Below are 18,753 nucleotides of genomic sequence, written 5' to 3' on the forward strand. Positions count from 1 at the left end.
CGCTGTCTTGAATTTACTCAGTGACTGAGCCTCCATGGCTCCTGGCACCCCCCGCCCCCGACTAGAGGATTCCAAATCTATGCCACACATTGGGTGAAGAAATTTCTTTTCCCTTCTATTATGAATAGGGAACCCCTTAGCTTGAATTTGTGACCTCTGAACCTGGACACCCCGGCCAGGGGTAAGGTTATCTCTATACTTTCCCTGTCAAGTCCCATGGTAATCCGGACTTTTGGGTCTGCTACCCCGATTTTCTAATTATCTAAAATTTGGAGGACATGGACCTTCAGTGATGGAACATGAGGCACTAAGCATCTTAAACAAGCCATGTTTTTGTTAAGTATCAATGGAGTCAACAGCAGATTTCCCCAGTCCTCCTCCAGTGGATTTGGCAGAGGGAGTGAATTTATTAGGATGTTATTACTTTTATGTACAGAATTACAGACCGTCCTAGCCAACCCACCACTGATTTCAATACGTGAGGCAGTTAGTTCTTCTGCCAGTACCCCCTATTGTTATAGCCGGCAGTGGTAATGGGGATAAGCTCCTGCTACCTGTTAAATGCTCCCAATTGCATGCACCTCCAATAGCCTCTGACAACCAAGTCCAGCTTCTGGCCTTCACAAGTGCCTTAGCTACTAAGCCTGGTGGAACCATTCCTACTGACAGAAGAAGGGGCAAAGGTGGGTTACTGGCTCCTTAAAATCCATTGCTTCAGGCAAATGTGGCTCGTCAGCCATGGTTGGCAGCTCATCTGGGAGAAGGAAAACTCTGATCTCAAACCTCCATTGCCTAGCGGCTATCCCACTCACGGGGGAGGAAACCCCAAGCAAAATATCCAACGTAGGAATGCCTAAGACAGTCTGACATTGAGTTCAACACTGATTGGCAACTTCTGTGATGCTGCTGGTGTCAAACTGTATCGGTCTCTGCCTTTCCTTTGGGTTCATCAGATGCGTGGAGAGGGGGAGCTGCTACACGGGCAACAGCTTGCTCTCCACATCATACTGCCCTGGCTTGTGTTTCTAGACAGCTAGAACACAACATCCATGGTCAATCCTGACCTACAGAGGCCTACTATCTGTATTGTCCAAAACCTGGCAACTCGATGGGAATACCATTTCCCTCTCTCTTCTGTGTGGAAGCCACTGATCTCATGGTGACGTTGCACTGCAGAGTCTTTGTGCCAAGTACCAGATTTACCAATACGTCTGCTTCCCGTTAGATTATTTGTCCTTTCTCATCTCTATGGCCTGTGCATCCCGACCTGTGTGGCAGCCACATTCTGTGGCCTGAGTGGAAGGCATGTTCCCCAACTCAACTCCATCAGCTGGTAAGGTCCATAGGGCATCAGAGGTACTCCACAGGGAGATCTTGAGAAACAAATTCACTCTGAGAGTTTTTGGAACCAACACACTGCCCCCATCAACTGTCTGTAGCTCTTCTTTAACACATAACTGTTATTCTTAAACAGATCACTGTGACTTGAGGCTTGCCCCTGAAGGAGTGAATTTCAGGGGGTAAAAATTGCAGGTGCATGGAGAAAAAGAGCAATTCGGAGACCAATTGTTCTGTTTGAAGTTTAGCAAATGTCCGATGGGCCAAATGGTCTCATTCTGTGCAGCATGTTTCAGTCTGGATTTTTGGACAACAGAGAGTCAAGTTGTTCTCTTCCTGAAAAGTTTCTTGCATTTGAAATCAGTCTGAGCGTGATTAGTACTGAACTAAACTGAAAGCGAAGTCTATTAATATCTATAACATTCATAGGAAAACCTCTGTGGAAGTGAGAATCCTATTTATATCAGCAGGGTGGTACAGTGGGTGAACACACTGGCCTTTCACTTCTGAGATCTAACTTTATGTGCGGTTCATGCAGTAGGGGTGGGTTTGCAATCTCCACCCAAAGGAACCCAGGAAAAGTGCTCAGTACAATAGCCTAGTGGTTAGCGTAATGCTATTATAGCTTGGGCCGTTCCGGAATTAGGAGTTCAATTCTGGCACCATCTGTCAGGAGCTTAGACATTACCGTGAACTGCGTGTATTTCCTCTAGGTGCTCACACTTCCTCCCACAGTCTAAAGACGTACCGGTTAGTGGATTAATTCGTCGTTGTAAGTTGACCCTGTGATTAGACCGGGTTTAAAGGTGGGTTGCTGGGTGGTGCAGCTTGTCGGGCTGGAAAGGCCTGTTCCTCGCTGTGTCTCTATTTAAAAAATCAATAAAATGCAATGTTGGTGCTGTCCAGCCATTTTGCAATGTGAAAATCTGTACTTGCCTCACTTGCAAAATGCTATAGAATATATTGAAGTGTGACATGGAACCGACGAGCAGACATTAGAGTATGCAGTTACATTCAAAGTGTGTAGCATGAGTCTAGTTTACACAGTATTTGACCGTGTTACCGAGTGTCAATGCAACGATAGCCCAGCAACAGCAATAACATAAAAGTGCCTATTTCAACTTTCTTTTCTGATTAGTCTTAATGAATGGATTTTCCAGAGAAACATTTGTTAAAAGCTTTTGCAAAAATTGTAATAACTATCCACGCCTCTAAATCTTAAAAGCTACTGAGATGTTTGGTGTACCCTCTTCAATCAATGCTGGCTAATTCCTGTTAAGCTTTTCCTATCACAGGCTGCACCTTGGAACAGATTGTGTTGTTTAATGTGTTATTAATGTTGGGCTAACGGATTAGCAGTTACCTTGGTTAGAGTTATTATGCTTTTCAACTGCAGCATCGCAGCCTGCTTCAGTGGTTCAGGACAGTATCTAGCGCTTCCCTGCCCTCTCCCAGTTCTCTCTGGCAAACGGCAGAGCCCATTTACACAATCTGCAGAGTCTGTTTACATAGAACAAAGTATATTTCCACGGATAACAGTATATTTACTCAGCAAGCAAATAATAAAATCTATTCGGACAATGAATGCATAACAGCAGGTAGTCTACTTGCTGGGGAAAAAGGCCCTCACTGAAATCTCTCAATAAGGTTGAATAGCATGTAGCGTAACAGTTAGCACATTGCTTTGCAGCTCCAGCCAGCAATCAATGATCAGGGTTCAACTCCCACTGCTGTCTATGAGGAGTAAGGACATTCCCCCTGTGACCGTGTGGCTTTCCTCTTGGTGCTCCGGTTTCCCCACACATTCCAAAGACATACGATTCGGGCTAGTGAGCGCTGGACATGCTAGGCTGGTGCTGGAAGCATGGTGACACTTGTGGGCTGCCCCCAACACATCCTTGCACTGTTGGTCATTGACACAAACGACATATGTTTTTATATTTTGGTGTAGAGTACATGTGAAAAATAAAGTTAATATTTAATCTTCAGATCTTTTAATCTTTAACATCTTGCTGACTCTCTTCCCGGCAGCCCTCACCAGGCGGAGGGTTGTTTTTTACTGTAGCTAATCAACCGGACAATTAAGGAAACGTGGAAGTTTGATTTGGTTTTCTATTCACTTTCCCAGGACATCCTGAGCGTGTTGGTCGTTGACACAAAATAACACATTTCACTGTATGTTTTGCTGTATATGTGACAAAGCTAACTTTTTCATTATTTCTCCTGCAAAATTAATCAGAATCAGGTTTATTATCACTGATATATGTTGTGCAATTTGTTCTTTTGTGTACAATGCAATACATAAAATATTCAAAGTCCATTTAATGTTAAAGAATGTATACCTTATACAGCCTTGAGATTTGGCTGCTTACAGGCAGCCACAAAGCAAGAAACCTGAAAGAATCTGCTATAAATTATAAAAAGAAATATATTAAAAAATGAAATAAGTAGTGCAAAAAGAGAAACAGTGTTCGGGTCTCGGCCTGAAACGTCGACTGCGCCTCTTCCTATAGATGCTGCTTGGCCTGCTGCGTTCACCAGCAACTTTGATGTATGTTTCATGGGTGAGTTCGTTGTCCATTAAGAAATCTGATGGTGGAGGGGAAGAAGCTGTTCCTAAAGTGTTGAGTGTGTACCTTTAAGTTTCTGTACCTTCTCTCCAGTGGTAGTAATGAGAAGAGGACATGTCCTGGGTGATGGGGGTCCTTAATGATGGATGCTGCCTTAATGATACTCTGCTGGCTCCACAGCTCAATTGCCCTCCAAAGTGTAGCAAGCTCTTCAAGGGCAATTAGGGATAACCAATAAGGGTTGGCCTTGGCAGTGACATCAACATACAATAAATGAGCCATTCAGCCCATTTATCCTTTGCACAAGTCTATCCCTATGTCACGTCCCATATGTATATCTTTCTAAACCTGTCTCCTGCTGGTCGTTATCTAACTTCCCATAAAACTAATCGATTTTGATTTCCGTTACTACTTGAGATAGGAAGTCCTGCCCTCTAAACGTTCTCTGGGGTAGAACAGTCTTCTAGCTTTGCAGCATAACCATTTGCTCTTTCTGCTTCCAACTCCCTCAGGCCAACTTGGAAAAGCATAAATCTTGAAAACCCTTAAATGTTTATTGAAGCCCCACATTCACCATAGCAACCAAGAAGTAATTGCGTTCTCTTACATTAGGTGTGCAACCCCCTGTTAAACAACCAATTAATTGTAATTGCCTAACACAAGTCACTGCAGGGATTTAGTATCAAACTGAATAAATGGCCGCTCGCCACAACAGGTGTAATATTATGTTTGATTTTGATAAATATTAACCTTCCTTTGCTACCTGCTTAATAGCAGCATGTGGCCCACACCTTGTGAATAAAGTGGATGACCAGTGCAGATGATACCAAGTACGTCAATTCTACTTTGAATTAATTGTTCTACTTTTCATTATCTTGCACAACAGATGGTATTAATTCAAAGGAAAATGTGGTACTGTGGTGGAATTTTTAAAATGAACTGCAAGAACAACTACAAGGATGAAAAGGATTGTGAATCATTGTTAGACAGCAGCTTCACATAAACAGCTGTTTGGTTAGGCCAACAGCTGCCAGATTTCTAGAGATGATCTAAAAGCCAGGGTTTGCTCAATACTCATGTTGGCTGGTGCCAGGATTCTGTGCATATTTTCATGGAATTAGGGCAGTCCTCTTGAAACACAGTGACTGGTGGGTGCATGGTACACCCTGCTAGTGGATGGTGGTAGAGGCAGATACATTAGGGCTATTTAAGAAACTCTTAGATAGGCACTTGAAGGGGGACTAATTCACTCAGGGGGTGGTGAGAGTGTGGAAGGAGCTGCCAGCAGATGTGGTGGATTTGGGTTCAATTTCAACATCTAAGAGAAATTTGATTATGTACATGGATAGGAGGGGTATAGTGCAGGTGTGGGTCAATGGGAGTAGGCAGAGTAACAGTTTGTGATGGAATAGATGGGCTGAAGGGCTTGGTTACTGTGACATGGTGTTTTGTGATGCTCTGACTCTAATATCCATCCACGTTAGTGACCTGTACCAAGAGCATTTATGAGCCCTCTCTACACTGACAGCCAGTCCAATCGATTTGCTGCTTACTTTCTATCAAGCATGTGGGTCCAGACAGCACTTGGACAAGGACTGGGAGTTAATTGAAGTGAAAATGAAATTCTTTATAGTTGACCCCATGAAGTGTCTTGGGTTCTACACAACCAGGTTTAGAAACAGTAATTACCCCTCAGCCATCAGACTCTTTAACTCAACTTCACTTGCCCTATCATTAAAATGTTCCCACAACCTATGGACTCACTTTCAAGAACTCTTCATTTCATGTTCTCAATATTTATTGTTTGTTTATTTATTATTATTATTATTTCTTTATTTTTGTATTTGCACAGCTGGTTGAACACCCAAATTGATGTGGTCTTTCATTGATTCTATTATGGTTATTATTCCATTATAGATTTATTAAATATGCCCACAGAAATTGAATCTCAGGGTTGTATGTGGTGATATATATGTACTTTGATAATAAATTTACTTTGAATTTTCATCTTTGAGGAATAGTTATTACCCTACAACATCAGGTTCCTGAACAGACTTGGTTGACTTCATTCATCACCACTCTGAATTGATTCTACGATCTATGCACTCACTTTCAGAGAATCTGTACAATACATATTCTCAGTATTTTTTAATATCTGCACAGTTTGTCATCTCTTGCACATTTCTTGTTTTTCAGTGTTGGTTTATTATTAGTTTTTTGTAAAATTCTATTGCATTTCTTCCTGTAAATGTCTGCAAGACAATAAATCACAAGGTAGTGTATGGTAACATATGACTGTTTTGATAATAATTTACTTTGAACTTTGAATTTTTTAATGTTTCAGCTGCCATTCCTGCTCAATCAAAGAGAAAGCAGCAACAGTTACTGGGAGGCAGTCTTACCCAATGAGGTGTTTAATCCATCATTTCCTGTAGCTATGACAAGATACAGAAATTTTGCATTTTCTGAAGGATTGTCCCTTCATCAAACTGAGGAGAGGTCTGAACTACTTGTAAAAATAGAAAGTGATCACTTGCAGAAAACTGTTCACTAAGTAATATTTTATTCTCGATCTATTAAGTGGACATGGTATCTTGGCATGGTCATGACAGTCAGTAGGACAGGAACGCAAGCATTGTGATGTTGGGGAGGTGTAAAATCCTATAACTCCACTGCAATCATCAAAAAATCTTAGTTCCTGTTTATTTATTGGTGAGCCTAGATTGGCAGTGAATCAAACTAGTTTCCCTAAACATTATGCAGACTGCTGTGTCATCTGGCACCTGCTGAATAGATTTATCATTAGAGATGCCAACCCAAGGTTAACTCCCAGCAACTAACTGTACTTTGAATCAGCCCATTCTTTTCAATCTGTCGACTTTCTTGGAATAATTTGTTCTTAATTGAGTGACTTATTTTGCTGGTATCTATTCTGTTGTCACTTGTTCCCATTTATGCTTCAGGAAATAAATGTTTCTTAGCCATATCATGAAGTGAAAAAATGATATTAAATTGCATTTATTATTTTAAGCAGCTTTTTATATTGTATGCATTTTTGCTTATCCTTCCTGTTAACTCACAACCTTAGAGATTTGGGACTTAATACTTCTGTACTCTGAAATGCAGGCTTGGTATTTTTGAGAGATCTATGGTGCTCAAAATGTGTGCTCAGCACTATGTAAAAGCATTTTTGTCTGCTATGGATTACACAGATTATCTGGCTATTCGTTTATGTAAACTAGCACTGGAATTCAGAGTAACTAAGTGAGGATGTTGTAGAATTCTATATAAATACACACTTCCTCTTTTCTATTCTTCCAGTACACATCCCAGCATTGTATTCTTTATAGGCAGTTGATACAAATGATGCATTGCTCTGTACGTTTCAATATAAACGTGACACATGAATCTTAAATCTGAGAACAATTTGCTTCAACTCTGGCTCTGGTTTCCGGCATGCTGAAATGATAGATGAAGCCAGTGTGGGACTGGGGCAGATGGGGAGGAGATGCCATAAGGGTGGGTGACTTGTGAATTGGTGCATTCCTCCTCACATTTACATTGGGCTCCCGATGCCTGTGAGTGTGGTTCTCAATACTGCTCTGAATGTGCCTTCTCTACTTTCAGTGATAAAAGGCCAGAGATTGTTAAAAATCAGTAGGGATGCTGCAGTTTTTAAGACTTTCTGAACAGACATTGAAGGGTTAAGGGCTAAACGGGGACTACTGGGACTAGAGGGAAGGATGCTGTGGTCAGCATGTACCAGTTGGGCTGAGAGGCCAGTTTCCATACTCAATTACTCTATTAATTGCGGAGAGAGTATCTCACTCCACTCCCTACTCAGACAAGATCCCAAAATTTCTCTTCGGATCCCGTAAATTCCTTGCCCCTCTCCCTCAACATAGGCCGACTAGTCCTAGAAACCAAAATTCACTGTTTGCTTTTATTGTCTCCTTATCTGATGATACTCCCCTGAGATACTATGGTATGTGTTATTAAAGAAGTGTGATATGAAAACATATTGTTATGTTTTTATCTCATGATATAAGGTATTTTTATTCTGTTCAGAGATTCTTAATCCTCTTCTGTTGTTAAATCTACTTGTAGGACAGTCTGTATTCTTAGGGATTCATGGCTAGCTTCCACTGTGGGTCCTAAAGTGGGTGAGATCAATATGGGAACCATAGTCTCTTCCATAAATGAAGTAAGAGGTGCTTGAGAGGACTGAGCATATAGCTTTGGGCTCCTAGATTTCCCCTGATAGTAGCAATGAGAAGGGGGAATGGCCTGTATGGTGGATGTCCGTAATGATGGATGCCATTTTCTTGAGGCACTGCCCTTTGGAAATGCTCTCAATGGTGGGGAGGCTTGTGCCCATGATGAGTTTACAACCCTCTGCAGCTTTTTATAATCCTCTGCATCGGTGCCATCATACCAGACGGTGATGCAACCAGTCAGAATCCTCTCCGTGGTACCTCTGTAGAAATTTGCTCGTGTCTTCGTAGGCATACCAAACCCCCTCAAGTTCCTAATGAAGTATAGCTGCTGGAGTGGCATCTTCGTAACTGCGTCAGTATGTTGGGCCGAGGGGTGGTCATCAGAGATGTGGTCAGCCAAGAATTCGAAGCTGCTTGCCCTTTCCACTGCGGATCCCTCGATGAGAGTTGCTGTGTGTCTCTGTCAGCTCTCACCTACACCATCACTGCAATGGTCTATTCCTTCCTGTCCATTTAGTTCCTCCTTCAAGGCAGTCATTCTGTTCCCTTCAACCACTCCATATGATTCTTCTGCCTAATTGTACAGGCACATGGACCTGCCGGCAAGACCTGGCATCCAATGCGTTCTCCTCATTGAATTGATTTCCTTGCTGGGCCAGTTTGGAGAAGTGTTTAGAGCTGTTGACCTGCACTCGCATATAAGGCAGAGCAGGTGAGGATGGAAGAATGAAAATCAGGCTTGTTATTACTGATATAAGTCGTGAAGTTTATTATTTTGCATCAGCAGTACAGTGCAATACATTAAAATTAACTATAAGTTACCATAAAATGTATATTTAAAGAATCAATAGAAAGAGCAAAATAGTGAGGTGGTACTCTTGGACCATTCAGAAGCTTGGTAGCAGAAGGGAAGAAGCTGTTCTCTGAAAGACATTAACTAGTAGATAGGAAACATTTGTACTTCAGATCATGCAGATGCTGGACATCCAAAATGCTGGAGGAACTCAAGAAGTCAGGCAGCACCTATGGAAAGGAATAAAGGGTCAACGTTTCAGGCTGTGCCCTTTCGTCAAGACACCACAGATGCTCCCTGACCTGCTGAGTTTCTCTAGCATTTTGTGTGTGTTACCTGCATTATTTCTGGATGTGCGACCAAATCTTGTATCTATGGTATTTCTACTTTATCAGCCTATCACCATTTTAAGGAGCTGTTTTGGGTCACCACCTGACCTAAGCCTCGGAAGGGCGCCACAGTAGCATAGTGGTTAGCACTAAGTGTCAGAGTTCAATCCCACCATTCCCTGTAAGGAATCTCTGCACGTCCTCATCTGGCCTGTCTCAGATGAGCTGCGAAATTACCTAGAAAGCAGCTGAAATGTGTTAAGAGTCTGCAGCATAATTTCTTAACCGGCTTTGTCTCATTAGCTGCGGCTATGGGTTAGATATCACCAGCAAACCGGGAATAAATTCAAAGCTCCTGGCAGAGGAATTGTGTAGACACCCAGCCAGTTCCCGGAGCAGCTCATTTCCAGGGCAGCTGGAGAAGCCCCATTAAACCACAACAAGGTGCCAATGAGAAACTTAGGCTCGGAGATTTTAGCTCATCCTAACTCTTTTCATTGAGGCTGGGCAGTGGGGCTTTCTCTTCTCAGTGGTTATTGGCAGCTACTCTTGAGTACAATAAACACAATCACAAGCACAGTCCTGATGAAGAGTCTCCGGCCTAAGCATCGACTGTTAATTCCTTTCTGTAGATACTGCCTAACCTGCTGAGTGCCTCCAGCATTTTGTTTGTGTTACTCTAAACACAATCACAGAAAGGTACAAACATTTGGCTTTCTTACTAATTGCTTAATTCAAGCCACTTGTAAAACATTGAATTATATATTTAGGAAATGGTACCACTTAAAGTGAATTCACTGATCCCTCCTATAGAACTACACTGCATTATGACTGTTTGCTGATCAATGCAAATAGCTCTCAGGTCTAAAAGCTAAATACCACACTTGCTGGAATTAGAAATAGAAAAAAAATACAAAATGCTGAAAATGCTCAGTAGGTCAGGTAGCATCATTAGAGGGAGAAACTGAGTCAGTGCTTCTGATCAATCTGAACAGCATTTTTCTGAATCGGAGGAATTTCAAGAATCTGAAGGGCTCTCTCCACGGACACTGCCTAACCCGCTGAGTATTTCTGACAATGTCTGTTCAATTTCAACTCTTATTTTCAGCTGTACTTACGGTAACTGTTCAGGCAGCACACACAAAATGCCGGAAGGACTCAGCACGTCAGATGGCAGCTGTGGAGGGAAACTACCAGTCAACACTTTGGGCTGAGACCCTTCTTCAGAACTGAAACACCTCGTCCGAAATGTGGACTGTTTATTCCCCTACATAGATGCTGCCTGACCTGTTGAGCTCCTCCAGCATTTTGTGCGTGTTGCTCATGATTTTCCAGCACCTTCAGAATCTCTACTGTCTTAACCACCTGGAGATGATCCAGTCTGCTACAAGTGAGATTTAATCTCACCTTGCTGTGTGAGGCTAACTAAAAGGGATCCTTTTTAGTCCATATTTTGCCCGCTCGGGACCAGTGAACCTATATTGTTCTCAGTTGTCATTCTTTCCCTAGAATTCCACCCTAGATAGAGTGTTCATGTAGAGGATGTTTCCTATAGTAGGGAAGTCTAGGCCCTGAGAGCACAGCCTCAGAATAGAAGGATGACTCTTTAGAACTGAAACGAGGAGGAATTTCTTTAACGAGAAGCAGGTGAAACTGTTAAATTCATGGCCATAGATGGATGTGGAGGCTAAGTAACTGGGTATATTTAAAGCAGGGATTGATAGGTTCTTGATTAGTAAGGGCATCAAAGGTGAGAAGGCAGGAGAATGGCAGTTGAAAGGAATAATAAGTCAGCCATAATGGAATGGTGGAGCAGACTCAAAGAGCTGAATGGCCTAATTCTGTTCTGATGTCTTATGGTCTTATTTCGCATATTCTTTAGGGAAGATCTTCCTTGATTGCTTGCACATGCATTCAAGTATCAGCCACTGGTTATCCTGTATATATCTTTCTGCATATAGTTCCCTGTAAATAAAAGTATGTGTTTGGAGGTGATTGCTGCAGCACCTGATGTTCTTGCACGCATATATCCATGACAACCAAAGACTTTCATTTTGCTTAAATAATCCTTATCAGGCAGGAGAGGTATATTTGAATGTTATTAATATCTGTGGCCAATCTGTTCTATTACCTCCAGCCTATTCGATATGAAAAACCTCTTTAAATAAGTAGAGGCAAATTAACACTGATGAAAGATCCTGAATCTTTATCCAAGCCTTTGTAGATTTGTGGGATCGTATTAACTCATTAAACTGATTAATTCAAATTTTTATGACTCTGTATTTTGGCTGCAGATATAGGACAATCGGGCTTGAGATAACTGGAAAGAAGATTACCGTCTGTATTGTTCTAATCACGGTGAAACCAGTCTAATTGAAAGCAAACACTATTATCCTTTGAGCCATAAATCTTCAAGGGAAATTGATTGTAAGTGTTCATGGTGGAAGTAGAGAGAGAGAGAGTTGCAGATCATTCACCCACCAATAGGATATGCAATCAGAAAAGTAAATATCCTTTACAATGAGTCATAAGCAATATCTCTTTGATGTAATTATCAATTCTATGTAGCCATCAGAATTACTTCTTTCCTTTTAGTGTTTAACTCTTTTGTTCTCTGTACCACTCTCTCTAGCTTCCTTGCATCCTCTCTCTACCTCCTCTCTCCCCTCTTTCTCAGTGCACCATCCGGATGAAGGATCTTGACCATAAATGTGGACTGTTCATTTCCCTCTACAGAAACCCTACCCACTAAATTCCTCTTGAAACTTGTTATTTGCTCCAAATTCTAGCATCTGCAATCTCCTGTGCCTCCAAAACATATCACTGTCTGTAGTGGTAGTAGTACGATCACTGATGTTCTCCTAAGGAGTTGCCTATTAGAGGGTCATCAAGTGGTTGTAGAGGCCGATCCAAAATCCACTTATTCTAACATGGGGCTTCCAGACCTCACAATCCTGCACCCTTTGGCATTGGCCGATCACCATGGGACTTAATCTGGGATGTTGGGGTGGATTCCTTAATGGGGAATACGTGTGCATGACTTTGTTGAACATGGGGAGGCTGATGGTTGGGCAGCCACCAACACAATCCTTGACAGATTAGGGTCATGGTCCAGTGGCATGGAATGCAAGGCGACTGGGGGCCTTCACTGCTGCAGCATTCTTCCATCTTCACTGCCACCATCCTCTGCCAGCTCCACCACTGAAGTCTTGGTTGGATCACTCTTTTTCGGGAGCCTCTCCCTTGATCTTACCACCATGGATGACCTTACTGGGAGCTAAGCCCCAGATAGCTAAACTCCGGACAGCATCACTCACAGGATCTCAGAAGCTCACAGGGTCTCTCCACCGTGACAAGGTGGTGATCCTCAGAGAAGACCGTACGTAAAGCACTTCCAGCTTAGGTGCAGCTACTAGAAATGTAAACCTGCCTTATTTTTCTGATTTCATGTTCAGTTATGCCCCATTTGTGTTTCCCATTCTCTACCTATGTGTTGTCTTTATTTCTTTCTCCATAACTTTTCCCTTTCCGTCGCCCTCCCCGTTCTGAACATTTTACTCTCTCTAGAAATCATTGAGGGTTCTGTTCCTCTCAGAATATTGCAAAGTTAACATGTAATTTATGCAGACAAGTAACGGCACTTGAACAATGGCTCAGATGTCCTGAAGGTGTTCCTTACAGCAATTATTTATCTGCTGAATTTTGCCATCACTAATGAGTCCTAATTAATATCACATTAATGACAATTCGCTACCTACCTTTGTGATAGCAGATTTTGTATTTTCACAGCTTTTTTTGGAAATGTTAACTGTTTCCTGCAAACTAGCTTCACCCACCAAAAGAGTCAGTTTTCCTTCTGTTATAACTATATCAGATTTCACCAGTAATCCTCCCCCAGCAAGTAGCTCATTTGGCTCCTCAAGCCTGCTTGGCCACTCAATGATGTCATGATTATCCATCTAACACCAATTTGCTGCCTCATCTCAATAATTCCTTGATTCCTCAAGTGCATAACTTCACATTTATGCGCACCATACTGTGTCTGACCACTCACTCAACTCATCCAAGTGATTGTGTGCCCTCCTCACAACTTACATCTCCTCCCCATTTTGTGTTGTCATCAAAATTTTAAAGCACTGTAAATCTCCAATAATCTGGCATCCGATTACTTGGAAGCCCAAATGGTTTGCCATTTGGCTCACTCATTAGTCCAGAGTTTAAGTCCAGGATCTAGAATGCAAGTGTGGCCAGAGCCAGGGTTTGAAATGCTTATACATTTCCCTTTTCCTTTGAAGTCACGAGGTTCACTGGAAGGGAAATAAAGGTAGTCTTCAACCAGAAGGTGGTGAGTCTGTGAGGAAATATAAAAATCTTTATTCACACAGCAAACCTTCATGAGAGGGGTCTAGAGAATCCAAGAGAATCTCACTCTCCTGACGTGATGTTTTATACTCTTTCAACACAAAGGTAACAATAAATGATTAATTACAGTTTCAGTTGTTATAATCTTAATTGTTATTAATTACATTGTTATAACTTTTGTGATTATAACAAATTAATTTAACATTTGGAATATAGTCAGGTAAATTCACACAATTACATATTCACAATGGCTGTACATCCCAATTAGCAGAAGCCCTTGGAATATTCAATAATAGTGTCTGTTCCAAAAGACACCTGAAATATGCCCCATTTGTTATAGAGTTGAAGGATAGCTCCATGAATATACAACTAACCAGACTGTTAAATGGAAAGTCAGACCCATCCATAACTGTGCATCAAGTGACACAGGTACATCTTCAACAATGTGCTAGGAGCAAGAGGGTATGGGCTGTGTCCAGGGAGGGGTACTACCTCTGGTGAAGGGGCTTGACATGTCCATTCTGGGGCAGCTCACTCACCTTTGGTCCCCATCAGACACTCAGCTCTCACCTGTGGCTCCAAGTAGCTGTTTGCATGCGACAGTGGCCACATCTCAGTACACCAGGTGAGAGTAGCCAGTGGCCTCGTACCTCAGTAAGGTAGGGATGTGGTTGTGCTAGCATGTGAAGCCAGCTCCAGTGGACTAGGCATATGAGATCTGTAGTGAGATCCAATGGCTAGTAAGGCAGTACTGCAATGCCCCATAGAGAGCGAAGGACATGACGAGGCATAGAAGACGCAATGGTCATCCAAGGATTGTAACACTTGTTCATACTACTGCACCAGATTTCTGTGGTGTGGACAGTGGAACTGCCCCAGTGCAATGGTTTTCCCACTTAATAAACTTTCCCATGCAGGTTTCCTGATTCACCGGACTCGATGGACAACCACTAATAGCAGGAACATTCATCCATTGTCTTTCCTTTGTAGTTTCGATGGGGATAGAAAACCACAAAGTATCAGTTGGAAGTTAAACTGTGTATAGGTTTTATTTCCTAAAGACTGCCTGTCAGTTTAGCTAATTCATAATTATACTTACTATTACAGTTCACCCTCCAAATAATGATCCCTAGCAGTAAGAAGTTGTCTTCAGTCAGCAGGTGGTGAATCTGTGGAAACTGTTGCCATGGAGGGGTGTGGAGGCTGAGTCACTGGGCGGAGATTGATAGGTTCTTGATGGGGAAAAGGTGGGGGAGGCGAATTAAAGTTAGGGGGAGAAAGTGGGACAAAGAGGATGGTGAAACAGGTAAGCCAAATGGCCTAATCTTACTCCTAAACATCGTGGTCTTATAGAAATAAAGGTGTTTGATCGCAAGATTTATCCTTTAAAATTCTGCATGTTTGATTGGGGCACTGCTTTTGTTTCAAGATCAAGATTCAAGGTTGTATAATGTCATTTCCAGTATACAAATGTAAAGGAGAACGATATAATTGTTAATCCAGAACTGATGGAGCTCAAAGAAAAGCAGAACAAGATAAAGAACACAGATAATATTAATAAAAAACACAATAAATATAAATATGTAAGATGACGTATATACATTGATTGTATGTCCATGAAGTGATGCTGGACTGTACATAAGGTGTCAGTCAGAGACAAGTTCATAGGAGTGCAGGAGGTGGTCTGTGCTGTTCTGTGACTGAGGTGGAATTAGGGTTTCAGAATCAGATAGTTGTAGGAAAGCAGCTGTTGTTTGAACTTGATGGTGCAGGACTTCGAGCTTCTGTACCTCCTGCCTGACGGTAGCAGTGAGAAGAGGGCATGACCTCATAGTGGGGATGCTTGATGACAGATGCCACCTTGTTGAGGAAGTGGGTGTTGTTAGTGGTAAGGAGGGCTGTGCCCATGATGGACCAGGCTGTGCCCACTACTCTCAGTAGCCTCTTATGTTTCAATGCTGTACCAGGCTGTAAGTATTGGCCATGAGATCAGGAAGACTTCAAATCAGAGTCTGGTTTATTATCACAAACTTACATAATGTGAAATTAGTTGTTTTGGTACTGCAGTACTGTGCAAGGTCATAAAATTATTATAAATTTCAAAGGAATAATGAAGTGGTGGTCGTGAACTGCTCAGAATTCTGATAGCGAAGGGAAAGAGGCTGTTTCTGAATCATTAAGTGTGGGTCGTCAGGCTCCTATACCTCCTCCCTGATGGTAGTAACAAGAAGAGGGCATGTCCCAGATGGTGAGGGTACTTAATGATGGATGGCACCAACTTGAGATCGTGTCTCTTGAAGATCAGCTTGATGGTGGGGAGTGTTTTGCCTGTGATGAAAATGCCTGTACTTCAACAATCCTCACGTGAATGGACACACCATGACTGAGCATTTGAAGGAGCTCAATTGTAAACAAGGGATTATGGTCATCAAATCATATATGTTACATGATTTAATGACTGTAAGTCCCCTTGTTTACAATTGAGCTCCTTCGTGTGCTCAGTCATGGTGTGTCCTCTTAGGCCAAAGGTGGGAAGACAAACTATCTCCCTGGCTTTTGCAGAAATCCAACAGATGTGAGTGGGGTGATCCGAGTGGAGGAGGGAAGGGAGAACAAGGAGAGGAGAAGCAATGTCTTTCACACTTAGCAACGCTTCTCATGTGACCTTACAGCAGACAGCTCACTGAAGTCCAATGCCATATTGTACCTTGGAGATCGGGGGGGGGGGCAAATAACAAGAAAACTTACCACATGAGCAAAGCTACAGTTGGCAGATTTAGAGTCTTAGAGTTGTACAGTGCAGAAACAGACCTTTCTGTCTACCGCATCCATGCTGACCACTATGTCTATCTATACTAATCTCACTTGCCTACATTCATTTCACAAGTTGTCCAGATGCCTTTTAAATGTTGTTACGGTCCCTGCCTCCGGCCTCCTGGGCAGCACGCTCCAGATACCAGCTACTCTGTGTGCAAACATTTATCCTTGAGATCATCTTCAAACTTCCTCCCTCTCCCCTTAAATCTGTTAGTTTTACACACCTCCACAGTGGGAAACAGACTGGCTCTCTAACCAAAGTAAGCCTCAGGTAATTTTATACTCTATCATATCACTGCTCATCCTCCTTTGCTCCTGAGGAAGCAGCTCTAGCCTATCCAATCTCTCTTGATAACTCAATCCCTCCAATCCAGGCAAGATCCTTGTGGATCTTTTCTGTGCCCTCTCTCGTTTAATCACAAATAACTTAATTCCTGTCACACTGCCTCATGGAATATCCACCGCTCACTACCAATCGCCCCAATCGCCTGTCCTGGTCCAATCACATTGATGTCATGGTCAAGAGAGCTCATCTTAGCCTCTGCTTCCTCAGGAGGCTAAAGAAATTTAGCAAGTCCCCATCAACTCTGACAATTTTTATCGATGCATTCTGCCTGTGTACATAGTGGTTGTGTATGGCAGCTGTGGACACAGCCCAGCACATCATAGGAACCAGCCTCCCCCTATGGACTCTGTCTATGCTTCTGTCAGCCTCAGTAAAGCAGCCAGCATAATCAAAGATACCACTCGCCTCAGACCTTCTCCCTCTCCCTTCAGGCAGAAAATACAAAAGCCTGAAAGCACGCATGACTAGGCTTAAGGACAGCTTTTATCCCACTGTTATCAGACCCATGAACGGACTGCTTGTATGATAAGCTGGACTCTTGGCCTCACAATCTACCTCATTATGATCTTGCACTTTTTTGGTAGTTTTTACACTCTATTCTGCATTGTTATTATTTTACCTTGTTCTAGCTCAATGCACTGTGTAATGTTTTGATCTGTATGAACAGTACGCGAGATAACTTTTCACCGTATCTTAGTATATGTGACAATAATAAACCAATGCCAAATGTGGAGAAAGCCTCAATCTAATCTAGCTGTACCAACTCTCAGAAAGACCTGTTAGCACCACTCTCCAATCCTTTCCCTATAACTGTACATGTTATTCCCTTTTACAAAATGATCCAGTTCCTTTGAGAGAACATAGAACATTACAGCACAGTACAGGCCCTTTAGTGTGCCGACCTTTTAATCTAGTTTAAGATCAATCTAACCTTTCCTTTCTACTTAACCCTCTATTTTTCTATCACCTATGTGCCTATCTAAAAGTTTCTTAAATGTCCCTAATGTATCTGCCTCTAACACCAACCTGCCAGGGTGTTCTTTGTAAAGAACTTAACCCCTGGCATGCCCCTGTACTTCCCTCCAATCACTTTAAAATTATAACTCCTCATATTAACTATTTCTACCCTGGGAAAAAGTCTCTGACTATCCACTCGATCACCATCTTGTACACCTTTATCCTCCTCTGCTCCAAAGAGAAAAGCCCTAGATAGGTTAAGAGGATTTCAGCAGATCCTCTTAAGGCATGCTGTCTAATCCAGGCAGCAGCCACCTGAAGTTGCTGAAGTCTCCACCGTCAAAGAAACCTGGCACAGAATGCATGTGGCCTTCTTTCTTGATTTACCCACTCTCCTGCTCATTCTAATCATCTGGTGCTTTTTTATATTCGTAGTTGCTAAATACGCATTAATAATCTTGAACCATGCTGCTTATAAGGCCATAAGACATAGGAGGAAAATTGGCCATTGAGTTTACTCCGCCATTCAATCATGGCTGATATTTTTTTAACCTCATTGTCAACCTCATGGCTGATTTATTGTCCCTCTCAACCCCATTCTCCAGCCTTCTCTCCATAACCTTTGACACCCTGACTAACCAAGAACCTATCAACCTCCGCTTTCAATGTACCCAATGCACAGCTGTCTGTGGCAATGAAATCCATAGATTCACCACCCTCTGGTTAAAGAAATCCTGCCTCATCTCTTTTCTAAAGGGGTGCTCTTGTATTCTGAGGCTGTGCCCTCTGGTCCTGGACTCTCCCACTATTGGAAACTTTCTGAATTGTTGAGCCCATGGTTAGGAAATAAGATGTCCATAATTGCTGCTTGACCCTGTAAGGTTCATTTGCCTCCCACCTGGCTGAGAATTGCGTAATTTTAACTGTTTCATAGACCATACAGAGTACATTTTTATTTATTTTCCTAGTGGCTACAACAGCCCCCTCTGCTGGTGTTTTTTTGCTTGGGGACTGACACCAACAC

General features: G+C 42.3%; 1 protein-coding gene across 5 annotated transcripts in view; it reads left to right on the forward strand.

Moving 5' to 3' along the window:
• Positions 1–18,753, forward strand: part of LOC134337121 (rap1 GTPase-activating protein 2-like) — a 502,203-nt gene that overhangs the window by 205,502 nt on the left and 277,948 nt on the right. The window lies entirely within an intron of this gene.

The sequence above is a fragment of the Mobula hypostoma genome, chromosome 23 (genome assembly GCF_963921235.1).
Source record: "Mobula hypostoma chromosome 23, sMobHyp1.1, whole genome shotgun sequence".
Taxonomy (NCBI): Eukaryota; Metazoa; Chordata; class Chondrichthyes; order Myliobatiformes; family Myliobatidae; genus Mobula; species Mobula hypostoma.